The sequence below is a fragment of the Chionomys nivalis genome, chromosome 14 (assembly GCF_950005125.1).
Source record: "Chionomys nivalis chromosome 14, mChiNiv1.1, whole genome shotgun sequence".
NCBI lineage: Eukaryota > Metazoa > Chordata > Mammalia > Rodentia > Cricetidae > Chionomys > Chionomys nivalis.
Window position 1 is genome coordinate 13,403,311 of NC_080099.1, and position 8,287 is coordinate 13,411,597.

Below are 8,287 nucleotides of genomic sequence, written 5' to 3' on the forward strand. Positions count from 1 at the left end.
GCCGGTTAGTCAGAATGTGTGTCGTCTGACCAAACCCCTTGGAGAGCCTTGAGGGTGACAAAGCATAGGGTGTGGGACCAAGACCACCCTAAAAGACATCCCCATTCCTGTTTTGATCCTGCTAAGGGGACCATGTAGAGCGTTCCAGATAAGACAGTGTATGAAGCCACAGCACACAGGAGGGGCTCAGGGATGGAGGATGACAGGGACGAACATTCTGGAGTCTTGTTATAATGAACAACACAGAACAGACGGCATTTTGTGAATGAGTTACTTCACATCCAAGGACCTTTGTTGAACTGTATTTAATATAAGCTGTGGTCTCGGAATTAAATGCTGAAATGTTCTAAAAAACCCAAAAACAATAAGGCAGTTCCGAGGATAACTCTGGCCTTGGCTTCATACTTACTGTTCTAGATTTGGGGGTCTTAGTTCTAGAAACGTCTCAGTCTTCTCCCCACCCCATCTTTAAAGTGTGGTGATTGCTCTCATGGATTGGCAGGACGGTCCCTGTTAATACCGCCCAGGGTAGAATGAAATGCTAAGACAGAATTTACCCCCAGGAGCACCAGGCCTGAGAACTGAGTTGGAGAAGGGTCTCCCCCACCCCCATCCCCACCGCTGTGGGCCTTACCAGCTCCTGCTGATGACTGGCAGGGTCTCCATTTGTGCTGCCTTTCCGGTCGAAACAGAATGTTTCAGGAGAGTGCCTCCCGATCCTTTTGTACTTGTTTCTAGAAGCAACTGGCCCTGGGGCTAAAGGAACCTGATCTATTGATTCCCACACTGGGCAGCCAGAGCCATAGACAAACAACTGTCATTCCCGCGAAGCTGGCCAGTGTCCTCCCATGACCCAGCAGCTAGAGGAAACCGTAGGAGGGCTTTTTGAGAGCCTGTCCCAGTCGGAGAGCAGTAACACAGGAGGGGTGGGAACATCTTCTCCGGGCTTGCTTTCCTCTCGAAAGGGTGTGTGGGGGGTTAGCAGTTAGAGGCAGTTTTTATATTTAAAAAACGTTCTGAAAATAGCTCTTTGTGACTGAAGAACCTTCTGAGCCATTTCAGGCTCTTGGCTGAAAGCGGCTGGGAGATGTGAACCGCCTTTCCCACAATGCAGCGGAACTCTGGTTGAGCCCTCTGAAGGCAGAAGCCAATCAGTCTCAAGCGTTCCCAGGTGACTCCAGGGCTCAGGGATATTGGGCAACACGTCTCAGGGGAGGGTTTGCTGTTGTAAGTCGAGGCTGAGCACACTCCCTCAGCCTTGGGTCTTTCCCGGTAAGATCCATTGAGTTCCTCAAGGTCGGTATGACAGAGGCAAAGGCCCTGGGGACTCTGGCGGAAGCCCTCGGTGGGTAAACCCACAGGGTTTAGGTCCGGTCTCGGCACTGTTTAGACTCTCTTTCAGGGGTCTCTTTCCATCCTTTGACAAAGAAGAACAAATGAAGGGTACCAGAGTAAGTCACTGGGGAAGGACTTGCCTGAGAGGAATCTTAAAGCCCCACGTGACAACAAACACTCCCAGGATTTACTGAGCCCAAGAGGTGGTGGCTCTTACCGGGAAAGGGCCAAAGGGAAAACCGGGAGAGAACGGAGACTTCCTGGAGAAGGGCAGGTGTCCCACGTTTTTAAATAAAATCTTGTGATCTAAGGAAAATAGATTCATGGGAATAGATTCACACATAAAACATTTAGTGGTGTGCTTAATTCTTGTTTGCTCTGTAAGCAATGTATCACCTTTTACCAAATAGATTAGGGGATTCGGTGCTGCTGGGACGGAGTCTTCCAGATGGTGCCCATCTGTGACTGTAAGGCATGTCCCCTGATCCGGGCACCTGGGACGGGAGAGAGACAGATGGTAAAGCAGACCTCAGGCTCAGGTTTACTGACTTGCAGTTTGTCAGGAAGGCAAGCTGCCCAGGGCAGGCAGCAGTGTGGAAGCCAGTGAAGGCGACACACATCAGAATCGCACAGGTACGGACCCAAACTCCCATACTGTGTGGCAGTAGGAAAGTTCACGATTTTGAGTCTTCTCTTCTGTCAAGGGTACTACTTCCCTTCCAGAGTCTGATTAGGTGTGGCTGCATATGAAACATTTAATGGCATGCTTAATTCGAATCCTTAGAGTGGCAGGTCTTTTAGCTCATGGGAAACCTCTTCCCTAGCTTGCCCTACTACCTAGGACTTGTTCAGGGCAACAGGTCAAGTGAAGTTTCCATTTTCCATTTGATTCAAGCAAAGGTTAGTAAAGGGACACATTTACCCTCCAGGGTGGAGCTGGCAATGTCAGAAGTCAAGAGTGTCTATGTACCACTGACACCTAGTGGGTAGAAGGCCGGAAACGCAGTACAGGAGAGTTCCTGCTCGCTCCCTCCCTGACAAAGTAGCCAGCCTCCAACAGTGGTAACAATAAAGCTGAAACCTGGACCTAAAGAGAGAATTCGGGCTTTGACCAGTGCAGGAAGTGGAAGCAAACAGCCTCCTCGTAAGCCTCTGGCAGCATCTGAAGACACCATCAGCCATCAAAGGCCTTTCAGGATAATCCAAGGAAATTCAAGGGCATATTAAAAGCAGGAGACTCAAGACTGACTCCTCAGTGGATGGACTGAAGTAGGCTTTAGGCCACATGATGCTCTAGTTTGGCTATAAAATGTCCCTAAAGGTTTAGGTATTGAAGGCTTGGTCTCCCGCTAGTTGTACTACTGAGGCAAATGGACGTGTGGACACTAACTTCACCAGTGGATAAAACCATTCATTGGTGAGTTCATGGCTGAAAGGTCTGTTAAAGGTGAGGTGGGGAGGGGGGCAGGGAATATTTGGAGTATCCCTTTGAAAGAGTACCATCTTTTCTGCCGGTCCTTTATCTCTACTTCCTGTCCACTAATGAGGGGAGCCAATTTCCCTCACCTCATGCTATCTGCCAATGATATTCTGCTCAACTCAGGGTCCTAACAGAACCAAGCGAAGGAGATCTCTGGCCCTGAATCGAACACATCTTTCTTCCTACGTCACCTCAGGTAGTTTTAGAACATAATTTTATGTGTCTGGGTGTTTTGCCTGCATGTGTGTCTACAGCCATGTTGTGTGCCTGTTGCTCTTGGAGGCCAGAGAGAACATCACAGCTTCTGGAAATGGAATACAGGATGTCGTGAGCCCTAGTACCTAGATGTGGGTACTGGGAATTGAACTTGGCCTCTGGAAGAGCAGCCAGTGCTCTTAACCAATACATCATCTCTTCAGCCCCTACGGCAGGAACTTTGTCACCGAAACGAAAACTGCATTAACACGGATGTGAAGAACAATGGAAACGGGAGGATGAAACAGGGAACAATAGGGACTGAAATGCGCTGTCCGCTGGGGAAAACGGGCGAATTCCTCTCTGGGATGAGGAAAGTACCAAGCGGAAGCTTGCAGAGCACTGGAAAAAGACAACAAAGTCATCTGCCTAGTCCACAATTTGCTCATGTATATTTTAAAGATGAAGTAAAGAAAAATACATATTCCACCAGTTTTGGCTGATTCTGACATTTCACTTTAATAACTAGTGAGTTTACAAATTAACTCTGAAACAAGATTTGGTCCCTCAATGTAGGCCAAACCCTTCGTGGTCATTAATGTCCTGAGACTACAAATTAACTGTATCGTATTGAAGTATGTTGCTAATCTTTTGACTGCTGTTTCTAGGAATTAAGAAAGTTAAGAATTAAAATGAAAAATACTTAGTTTAGCGATAAAGGAGACATTGTCAATGTAATCTTTTGAAAATGCACTTTGACTTCGGGGATTTTATTTTTTTCAGATTTAAATTTTTACTTTAAGCCAATTACTTAAATTCTTAACACAGCTTCATTCTCTGTAAAATGAAGATAACAGCGCCTAAACTCTTAGGACCACGGTTGATTAAAAAAGATTATGCACAGGAGGCTGTGTTATGTTGGCCACATGGCTAGAGGCAGTTCCCGAAACTCAAGCTTTCCCTTCACTCTACTGTTCCTGCGCTTTACAGAGAACCAGAACCAGGAGGTAGCTAGCTAGGAGACCAAATTAGCTACTTCTTAGCAGCTCTGGGATTCTATTGTGCCTCACATAGTCCCCAGAGGTATTTGAATTCACATATGGACAAAACAATACCCAAAGTATAGAGTCAGCAAGATAGGGAAGTAGATACCCTCTAAGGAAGGCAGGGGAAAAGGAAGCCTGAACTACAAGGGATGAAACCCCATCACTGTGTCTTAGGAGATTTGCAGGCCTAGCTCAGAAGCAACCTAGGCACAATCCTCAGGACTTGAAAAGAATGGGGAATGACTAAGAGCTCAGATGTACTCCAGAAGGTGGGACAACCCTCTTTGCTGGTCAACTTCAAATTAAAAACCTGAGTGACAGAGATGTAGTCGAAGTGGTTCTGTCTTCTGCTTAGAGAGGGTCGCATCGAAGTGCGTCCAAACAGCAGTGCTGGTAGAAGGGATGCCCGTAGGCACTAGTCCTGAGGAAGGTTTTAAAACCCACTTCCTGGGAGACAGATTACACAAAGGGCAGGAACTGAAAACGCTTAAAAGATTGAGAAATGAAAGGAACATCCAGAAAGGGCTGTTCACTCTGTGCAAGCCTTGATTACAAGCTCTGACATGAAGACGGATCTTACAAAAGAACTAGGAATCACCTGCTTGTGGGACCTTATCTCTCTGGTTTAAATGCAGTCAAGAAAGGCTACCGAGGACAGTCCAGCCAAAGCATGTTTTCGGAGATGGCGTTCTCAAATTCAAATGACAACAGCTCTCAAAATCTGAATTTGGTGAACCTTCATCCTTACGCTCAATGCTAACCCTAGACAGATAAGGAGCTGTCCAGCGCCTAGGGAAGATCTTCCAGCATTCCAATGCGCATTTCCACTGGAGAGGAAACAAACGTGTGGAATGTCAGCCTGGTTGTTGCCATTTAATTTCAACATAAAGCCTCATTCAGAGTCCAGACTTGGCTTTCTTGTAGTCTAGAAACAAAGTCCTTAGGTAGTAAAGGCTATTTTAAGTACGTAGCTTTACAGGATGGGGCAGAATCTGGTGGTAGCACCTGCCTAACATATATGGGCCCATTCCCATGATCACATAAAACCAAACCAAAGGACACGTATATTCCCTGTACTCAAGAGCCTGGAGGAGTCTGAGTTTGAGGCCAGCTTGTGTCATGCAAAACAAGATCTTGCTTCAAAAAAGGGGTGTGAGTCACACTTTTTTTTTTTTTTTTTTGTTTTTCGAGACAGGGTTTCTCTGTGGTTTTGGAGCCTGTCCTGGAACTAGCTCTTGTAGACCAGGCTGGTCTCGAACTCACAGAGATCCACCTGCCTCATGAGTCACACCTTTAATTCCAGCAGAGTTCAAGGCCAGCCTGGTCTACAGAGGGAGTTCTGGGACAGCTAGGGCTATACAGATAAAAAAGGAAAAAAGTGGAGATAAAGTAACCTAAGAGTCATTTCTAATACCCACATGATCACTTTTTTTTTTTTTGACAACAAACCATGTTGTCAACAAGAAATAAGGAGCATATCTACTTTTTCTTGTGGTTAAGGAGCCTTCCAGAAAATTTTACCTTGTAAATAGTTTCTTAGCAAGTATGGGCTATTTACCGTTGCTTAGAGATGGAAAGGGTATAGCTAAAGCATATATTGAGGTCATATAATCAGTTATACCGTATTACCTAATAAACTTAAGACTTTCAATCGAGATAACTTACAAATGTTTATTAAATTGGCTAACTATAAGATTATCAGGAATCCTTTCAATCCTTGACATCGCTTATATTTTAAACTGCTTTTATCTGCAATACCCTGTAGCACATCTGACTCAAAGTAGACCTGAAACTAACTCATTTGTGTCTTGGTAATTTCCTTAAAATTGTGGGGGCAAATCAGGTCAAAGTTTCATGGACTCTCATCTTGCAAAATGTCACAAAGTTATGAGCCTTGATGCTTTAAAATGGGAATTCCTACAATTTAATTTCCAGTTTAATTATTCTCTTGCTAACATTATCTTATGTTAGGATAACATAAAGAAACTCAAGTTTAACTTTTGAATACGTAATTGTTGTCTAAGAACATTATAATTAACAGAACTTCATCAAAATTGTCCTACATTTTAAGGATTTATTCAACCTTTAAGATGATGTGACTGAGGGACTGGAAAGATTGCTCAGTGGTTAAAAGCACTAACTGCTCTTGTAGAAGACTCAGGTTCAATGCTCAGTATTCACACGGCCACTCCCAACTATTCGTAACTATAGTTCCAGGGCACTCAACACCCTTCCACAGGTAAAACAAACACCAGTAAACATAAAAAAAAATTAAAAAGATGGTGACTGTAGATGGCTCCAATACTGCTGGGAATTGAACCTAGGGTCTTTACAGCTCCTAGGCCCAGTGCTCTACCTCTTAGCTCTACCATTTAAAGAACTAAGTTACTAAGTCAGTTTTTAGTTTGCTCTAGTGAGTCTAGCTCAGTATTCCTCAAGTCTATAGTAAAAAGGTATCCACACAGTGCTTGGACACATATGAGATTTATAATTTTAAGAGAATCCAAAGGCAGCTGCAAAACTAATCCTTTGTCCCTGAGTTACAAACACCCGTTTACCAGGAGATAGGAATGGGATCTAAAGTCATGAGGGCCTAGGGATGTGTGGTTTCTTTTCATATATTTTCTTTTCCTTAATGACCTCCATCTTTGATCAACAAATTTAGATATTTTAAATCTCTGATCACTTTCCTCCCTACTGAAGTGCTCTGGCACTGCACGATGGTATCCTTTAAAACTGAGAAAAAGTAAGTCATAAGTAGCAGAGATCTCTATGTAGCCCCGGCTGGCCTGGAACTCACAGATCCTCCCAGACGCGGAAATTAAAGTGTGTACCACCAGAGTCCTGCAGCAGAGACCTCAATGGCAGGACAGTTCAATTACCTTTAACTTTTGTTAATTCCACACGGTCAGCCTAAATAGAAAGTTACTGAGATACTCAAATGGGAATGTATTCTTAGTGTGTATTAAATGTAATTTCATTAGGCTTTCCAATGTCCTACATCTTTCAACGTCCCACTTCCCAGTTACTTAGTGACCAACAGTACATGGCTGAGGTATGGAATAGTATCCATTAAACTGTAGATATACATTGACATGGAAAACACACAACAGACTGACTTCTAACTCCTTGATGTTTCTAAGGTTTCTGAATGAGAAACACAGAAATTTAAGGGGGAGGAGGGCAGGTAGCAGATGGAGGGAGCAGCAGTGTGTAGTTCTGGAGGAAAATCCCTCAGAATAACTTAGTTTCTAATATGTCACTAATGTTTACTTTCTAAGTCCAATTATTCTAGTCTTTTTCACTTTTGCTAAAAACTTACTTTGCATAGAGGTTGTTGATAAAATCTTGACAGAAGTATGTACTTCAGAATTTATACAATTAGCTTCTTCCTGCCTAGGCTGTGAAAATGGAAATAAAGTTCTCAACAGGGTTTGCTGGCTGCCTGATTGTTCATGCTGCAAACTATCCAAAGTGAGGTGAAAATCCCTTGTTACACAATAAGAGAGTTTTCCTGGAGCCTCTCTTCCTCAAGTACTCATCAGTTTTGCCGACACTGGTTCTAACCAGTTAAACTAACCCTGGCACGAAAAGCCTCTATTCTTATACAGTCTGTTCTTGCCCATCAATCTACACACTCTAGTCTTCCAGCAGTCTCCGTCAAAACCCTACAATGAAGAGACTTGCTATGGTGGGGTTAAACCTCTGCAGATTGAGTAGAATTTAATTACTTTAAATCAACTTTACAGATTCCTTTATTCTTTTTAACCAAATGGCAAAAAATTGACTCTGATTGGAAATAGTTTAATATTTCTGTCAACCATTTATGGTCTTTCAGAAGGTAGTTTTAATAAAAAATTTAAAACCTGAACTTTCAGGCTGGGGAGATGACCAGCTGGTGAAGGGCTGGGCTGTGCAAGAATGAAGACCCCATGTGAAAGCCATGAGCAACAGCCCGTATTCACAATACCAGTTCTGGGGTGGAATGCAGTAGGCCCAGACAGGCAGATCCCTGGAGCTCCATGGCCAGCCAGTCTACCAGAATCAGAGCTCCAGGTTGAATAAGAGCCCCCCTCTTATAAAGTAAGGTAGACAATGACCAGAAGAGGTAAATGTAGACTAGAAATGGCATATTTAATACCAGGAGCATGTATGTGTGCATGCAAACACTAGCTGATGGGCTCTCTCTCTCTCCTCTCTCTCTCTCTCTCTCTCTCTCTCTCTCTCTCTC